Genomic DNA, 7894 nt, shown 5'->3' on the forward strand with positions numbered 1-7894 from the left:
AAGAGAAGGCTGAGGGGGGGTCTTGTGGCCTGTTATAAACTAGTCAGGGGGGATCAGCAGGCATTGGGGGTGTCACTGTTCCCCCGAGCACCGCCAGGAGTGACCAGGAACAACGGTCACAAGCTGGCAGAGGGTAGGTTTAGGTTGGACATCAGAAGGCGCTATTTCACTGTCAGGGCGGCTAGGGTCTGGAACTAACTTCCAAGAGAGGTGGTACAGGCTCCTACCCTGGGGGTTTTTAAGAGGAGGTTGGATGAACACCTTGCTGGGGTCGTTTGACCCCAGTAGTCTTTCCTGCCATGGCAGGGGGTCAGACCAGATGATCTGCTCAGGTCCCTTCCGACCCTAGAAACTATGAAACTATGAAACTATGTGCTTTAATGCGCAATAGCCTAATCTGAGGTGCATTAAAGTGTCATGTCAAAAAGTGCTAATATGCTGTAGAATTAGTCTACTGCATATTAAGCATCAGTAAAAAGGCATTTCCTTTTGGTACTGTGCATTAGGGCATCCTAACGCGCCTTTATGTAGTACCTCATATTAGAGGTACTAAACTTAATACACAGTAGCAAAAGCACATTAATGAATGTGTTGATGCACCTACTGAGTCAGTGTAGCAGGGCACTGGGATGCATCTGTCCCTTTAAGAGAGCAAGCAAGAGATAGCTTAGAGGTGGTGAAGGGGGTTAATTAGGGACTCATCTGACCAGCAGCAGGCCATGCTTGAGCTATATAAGCCCTGGGCTGAGCAGGTCAGGCACCCAGCCCTGAAGTGAGATGCTCCTAGCAGCAATTCTCGTGAATGGACTGAAAGGAAGCAACTTTGCAATACTGGGTACAAGGGAAGGCACCTGGAGCAGAGAGGTGGTTGTTTATATAGGCAGATAGCCTTGGTTTTATGTTAAGCCCAGCGAAGGTGTGAGTGCCTGCCAGAGGGTGTGGGTGCTTGTTATTAAGTTGCTCTGGTGGATTAGCCTTGAGCCCTGCAAGGGCAGACAAGGCCTATTTAGAGTACTGGTAGCCCAGAAGTAGCTATGTGGGGCCCAGCAGGAAGTGCAGGAGCCCCGAGGATGGGGATCAGAAGATCCAGGTGCACAAAGCAGGGCTGAGAGAGAGCAAAACCAAAGAAGGCCTGAAGTCAGGGAGAGAGTCTGCCTGTGGGACCAGGAGATTCAGGAGCCAGGGATTGGCTGAAAGTCTGACTAGAGGGTCCACAGGCCAAGAAAAAGGCCAAGAGCTGGATTAGAGGGTTCACAAGTCTCTGAGAGGAGCTGTTAGCTGGACCAGAGAGTTCAATAGCCCAGGGAAGGGGTAGGAGCTGGGCTAGAGGGTCCACAAGTCCAGAGGGAGGGGGCTGAGTATAGGACCAGAGTCAGAGAACCAAGAGAGGGGCTGCCTGTGGGACCAGGGTTCCAAGGGCCCAAAGAGGGGACTGAGCATGAGACCAGAGCATCCAAGAGCTCCAGAACTGTCTGTGTGTGGGACCTGAGGATCCCAGAGCCCAGAGGCAGTCTGTGCAGGTGACTAGAGGGTCTGAGAGCCCAGGTAGAGGGGTATTGAGGATCCTGGGGAGGGCCTAAGTAGAACAAAAATCAGATTAAATCATAGACCGATTGTACCTTCAAGGCTTGGGGTGTGGTGAAGGGGTAGAACAGAGCCATGAAATTAGTCCTTAAGGCTACAGATGCCCTGCAGAGGCAGGGGAAGGCTGAGAAGGCCTATTGAGCCTGAGGGCTGAGTTGAAACTAATGGGGTCCAGGAGGAACTCAGTGGAGATTTGCCAGGACAGAGGCTTACTCTAACGTCCATGCCAACCTCACTTACTCAATCTTTAATAAGAACAAGGCATGGTGGGTGAGCAAGCAAGGGAGGGTGACATTAGTTAGAGCTGGGCAGGAGCCACATGGCCATCGGGGGCATCACGGCCACCCCTGGGGCTCAGCCCTGCTACAGTCAGATGGAGGTCCATCTTGCTCAGTATCTGGCAACAGTGGCAGAGAATGAATGCTGAAAGGGAGAGTGAACTAGGTATGACCAGGTATTATTTCCACTACTCTACTCCCATTTGCAACCTCCAGCATTTATGATCTAGGAAATTCTAATTCAAAGACTGTACCCCTAGCTGCCATGCTCAATAGCTACTGATACCCTTTTCCTCCAAGAATGTCTAATTCCTTTTTAAATATGGCTACACTATCAGCTTCCACAATGTTTCTTGGCAATGAGGTCCATACTTGAATTTCCCTCTGTGTGAAAAAGAACTTTGTTTTATTACTTTTACACTTACTAAATACTAGTTTTATGACCCCTAGTTCTTGTATTGTGAGAGAGAGTAAGTAATAAAACCCTATTTGCTTTCTCTTCACCATTTAGTATTTTGTAAACCTTTACCATGTCCTTCCTCATATGGAAGCTCCTCCGTACATGGATTCATAAAGGGGCATAATGACACTTCCCATTTTGACTTATAGTTCCTTTTTTAATAATTCCTAATGTCCTGTTTGCCTTGTTTGATGGCTGATGAGCACAGCTGATCTTCTCTGAACTGTTCACAATGACTCCCAGATCTTTCCTGTGTGGTGATAGCTAATGTAGAGCCCATCACAGTATAGGTATATTTTGGGTTATTTTTGCACATGTACATCAATTTGCACTTGTATTCATTGAATTTCATCTGCCATTTAGTAGCCCATTCACACAATAAAGCCAGATCCTTGTGTAGTTCTTCCATGAGCTAATCGGCATGGCTAGTAGCAGGGCCACCTGCAGTATTAGCCCACCTGCAGTATTGCATAGATACAAGTCCACTACTTGTAGTTGAGTAGGAAGCTGCCCCAGAGCAGCTAGTGGGCTCAGAGTGCCACTATTGAACACAGTAAATTTACCGTATACATACAGTTGTATATTCCTTCACTCACAAGACTTCTGACACACATTCCTTAAATACACAATAGTAAGTAAACCTTATGGAATATCTTATTTCTTCTGCTGCGCACCCAGCACACTTATTGCATCTACACTGTGAGTACTGTGCCATGTTTTGCCTCTGGCTCTTGTTATTTGCACTGAGGTGGCACTTAAGACTTATGAATCTTCTGTTGTGCACACACAGACCAAAAGGAATGTTCCTCCTCAAAGAACTTTCCCTTAAAGTATTAGACAAGAGGTAAATGTGGATAGATGAGGGATTACAAGAAACAATGAGACAGTACTAGGCAGCGGTGGTAGGCAGTAGGCTTCTTTCCATCTCTGTTGAGAGAATAGATATTTCTATTGTGTTTCTGTGAAATCCTTAGTCGCAAAAATGGGAAAACACCTCTTTATTTGGTTCTTTAAAAAAAAGCAGCTCCTGAAAATTGAGAGTTTTTCCTTTAAAAAATTCAAAGAGCATCAAAGAATCTAAGCAATATTGACTCTTTCTTATTGAAGTGTAACAAATCACTGCATACAGAAAGAAACAAAGCAACTTTCCAATATTAAGCTGCCAAGGAGTCAAACATCCTTTCTCATAGGATTATATTGTTCAATTAAAGTGGCAGTACCATGAGCATGCCACTGGAAACTAATTTTGAAACTTCAGTTCAGCACTGTTTACATGCTTGCTTCGTAGGATAATTTGTACAGAAAATAATGCTTGTACCTTCTGTTCTCCTTGGTGCTGGTGTGAAATGCTGTGATATTTTATAAGAGAAAAACAGAAAAAATGTGTTTGATCCAAGATTGTAATGTACTGCTTTTTTTGAAACCCAAGCGTGGATTTCTTGGATGTTATGTCAAGTTCGGTAAATGGCCCAAAACAGCATTTTATCTTGCATTGAGAAAATCTGTGTTAAAACCCAATCCAGGGGGTTCTCACCACCAATAAATGGGTGCAGTCTTTCTACTGCTTTTAACTTCAGTGGGAATCAAGTACATGTTTATATACTTAGTGGAACAATGGTCTTTGTGGCTTGGCTATGCAATATGTTCTGTTTTAATCTTTTTTTATAGAAGGAGTTTATATATGTCTAGTCAGCTGACCAGCTCCTATCAATTACTATGAACTATACATATGCCTGTCTGAATCATATTAGCTGGCTTTCATTATATATAGTTGTGTGTCAAACAAAATATATTTGCCTTTTAAGCTTTGGCAGCTATACTTAGTACTGAGCAACAGTCACTTTTCAGTCAAGAAAGGCTCATTGTCTTCTTTCTTGAAGTTATTTTACATTAACTCCATTGGCCGTAACAGAGTTATGCCTGATACCGGCTCCAAATTTAGGAAGGCACATTTAGGGTGCAGACAGAAGTGCAGCTTCCCTCTGCGTAACTAAGAACACTTTGCAGGAAGCATTCTGAGTTGCAATGATCCCCTGGACCAAACAGAAGTTCAGTGTTGGTTCCTGGGGGTCAGGGAACTAGCTGAGCCTACAGCCAGTTTCCCTCAGCAACACCCCGTCCTTTCTTCAAGGTTGTCCCTGTTTCAGAATGGGAAGTGGGGAAAGGGAGCAGAGGGAGTTCATTCTAGGAGTTCCTCAGCTAGCGCTGGAGGATGGGGTGGGTGAATTGGATGGGGTTGGAGCCCCCCTCAGGGGGGCTCCAATACACCTGTGCCCCAAAAAGCCAAAAAATCCCAGACTGGGCTTCCTCCTCTCCCTTTCCCCACTCCCATGCAACAAGGGTTCAGATTTTCACCTGATTGGCCATTTTTGAAGCAGTCTGTAGCCGTACACTTGTTTGGTCATTAGGATTACCATATTTCCAGTTCCAAATAAGAGGACATCTGTTGCACGTGTGTGTGTGTGTGTGTGTGTGTGGAGGGGGGGTATATGATTGTGAGGGACAGTGATATCTATGCCGGTGCCCTGGCTCTGCCCATTCCATTGCCCCTCACTCCCTCCAGCCCTGCTGCTGCCCCCCACTCCCAATCAGCACTACCCTCCCTGCCGGGCACATTGGTGCCCCTCAGTCCTGGCCCGCAGCCCCCTAGCCCACACTTCCAACCCACAGTTCCCCACCCCCTCGCCCATCATTTCCAAGCCACAGCCCCCTGCTCCCTCCCTCTCCTGGCTGCCCTGCCCCTGCAACTTTTTTCCCCACAGTGGGACACTGCCTACAACCCAGCCCCCTCCATGAGTTGCAGCCCCACACCCCATGGTGATCAGATGCTCCTGCAAGAGGAATAGATAGAAAAAGGCAGGTGCTAGGACCCTGGGGGTGTCTTTTCCACTGAAGCAGAGAAACTAAACTGAACGTGGCAGGTGCGATCTTGTCCTTAAACAATGTACTTTAAGTGCTTTCCAAAATAGTCTTCCAGTGGAGAAGAATTAGGAAGAGATGAGGAGGAGATGAGAATTAGACTCACAATGTATTTGGAGGAAGAGAGGGAGTTATTTTTGTTAGCTACTCTCCTCCTATCTCCTGTATTATAAAAATATCTTTTTTAGGGATTTCCAGATTCAAAGATGAAAATCTGTACAGGATAAATCTAATCCATATCCATTTCATCTCTTTCCTTTGCTGTCTCTCCAGACCTCCTGTAGCTGCTGAGATTCATTTAGGCTGCTAAACCTCCATTTAGCCGTGTTTCTTCCTCCCATAGAAAAAACTGTTGTTTAGAGAGGAATTTAAGATTAAGATTAAGATCTTGGGTGGAGGCGGGGAGGATCTGTTTTTGTTTTTTCTGGTGTCATACTTCCAGAAAGTTTAGGGTCATTTTTTCCTGTCACAGAGTTTCTGCAGAATTCACCAAACCTGTCTGCATATGCAGGCTTTTATCACTAGGGTTCAGGGGCAGATCCAGGGAGGTGCAGTGGTGCAGTTGCACCCCACTCCACCCCTCTGATTTCTGTTCTACCCAAACTTTAAAACCAACAGCATAGAAGGTGCAGCGCTTCAAGGCAAATTCAAGGCAAACCCCCAATAATTAGATTCTATACCTGGAAAATTATAACAAATTTATATATTTTCCATATATAGAATCTAATTATTGGGGGGTGGTCAGCTTTATAGTCAGGGTCATCTTCTATTTGAATAAATACTGTAAATATGGCAACTGCCTTACTATTTTCAAACACCCTGAATCCTATCTACAACACAGCCGTGTCTGCACTGTATTGAATTGTTTTAGGGAGTACACTATTAAAATATACCTCATCCTCTTGTTCCCCTGCTGCACCTGCCAGATACTTTTGACATTTGGTTCTCAAGGAGTAGGATGGAATGAAAGAAGCATGCTTTCATATGGTGCTCCTTAGGATGGCCCAAAATGATATAGGTATCACCCAAGAAAATTTTCAGTGACATAGCTAGTTAGCACTATACCACTTGAAAAAAAGGCTACATTGAGGTGTCTGAATTCAGTCGATTGCTGTAGTATGCCATAGAGGTATAACCCCACTAAGCATTGCTATTGGCTTTTTAAGCTCGGAGTCTGAGTGGCACAGCTCTCCTGTAAACTTGTCTTGTGTAGGCATGATGGGAAGCTCTACTGCCTGGCTCATCCTGCAGTCATTTATACCAGTGGCAGGTGAGTGTGTTAATCCTTAATGTGCCAATGTGTTTTTAATTTTACCCTCATGTATTCACTTTGCACAGGTGTAAATGGCTGTTCAAGGCACTGGGCACTAGTGTCAGGCTCCTGGCTTGATATGCAAGATGTTTTTGAGTGTTAACAGTGCCAGCTCAACCCAAGAAACATGCAAGCTGGAAAGTTCAGAGGGTGCCAAACTGTCAGGTGGAAAACCACAATCTGAGGGGCTTGGTGAAAGATATGCTTATTCAATCGATAATGCTCACATAGCAAAATGAGATTTCTGATATTTATGAGCCAGGTTGTCAGTCATGATGTATAGGAGACACTCACTTTCTGTGTTCAGCTACACTGCAATCCAGTCATATGTGTCCTTACCTGCCAAATACATACTGTTGACCTTCCTTAATTCAGTTCACCTGGTGAGTGAATGGGGAGGGTGAAGCCAAGGTTGCTCATAGCCTCATTGCTCTTTGCCCACCCACTCCACAAGAGGAGGAGGCTGGCATACATCATCTGCTTTCTTCTGTGCATTAAGGTCTGGGGATTGAAATGCAGTTGTAGTCACAATCTAGCCCTTAAAAATCACTTCTACCATGTCCAAGTTGCTTCTGCTGTAGTCAAAGCAGACGCTCAATGTACCAAATGGTATCTTTCATTGGACACAGCAGCTGGGGACAATGTGAGTTTAAGTTAGGTCCATTTTTTTCTCCCAGCAGGTGTCACCACAGCACAAAGAAAATTGAAAATTCGGTAACAATGAAATGTTTGCTTCAGCTACTGAAATCTTAATCATGGTCTCAGGAAAAAATGAAGAAGATTAGCAAGAAAACAAAGCCAATAATAATATAACAGGGAATTCTTGCAGCTACCTGGTAGTTGAAAAGCTGGAGATCTTCCACCTGGAATTGCTTAACTTAGTCTGTCAAACTACTTTGTTCCTCAGTGAAGTTGTTTTAAGGACTGCGTAACACATCTAAATGGTATTTGGATGATTACAGAAGGTGTCCTTCAGCTCTCCTATTTATCATTTGGCTTATTAGATAATGTTTCCCTTCTAGCCCTTTACATGACACTTCAGTGGTACACTTCATAATGTTTCAGTCACAATCACACCCTGAAAGACACCTCATATTCAGATCTGTTCCCAGACATGTGAGACAAGGCTGGGATCTTTTGTATGAAAACATGACTAACCTTTTGGATTATGTTGTCCTTTTGTAAAAAGAAAAAAGGAGCCTCTGGTGAATCCCACAAATACTTCAGTCAGTTGATTTCAGCGTCCACCTTTATTTTGTTAAATTGTCTCATGCTGTATGTAGACCGGATCTCAGATTTTGGTTCTGCTGCTGTTACTTGCCATGCACACTGTAAGTATAC

Source organism: Gavialis gangeticus, unplaced genomic scaffold (assembly GCF_001723915.1).
Source record: "Gavialis gangeticus isolate Ggan-Ray unplaced genomic scaffold, GavGan_comp1, whole genome shotgun sequence".
Lineage (NCBI taxonomy): Eukaryota > Metazoa > Chordata > Crocodylia > Gavialidae > Gavialis > Gavialis gangeticus.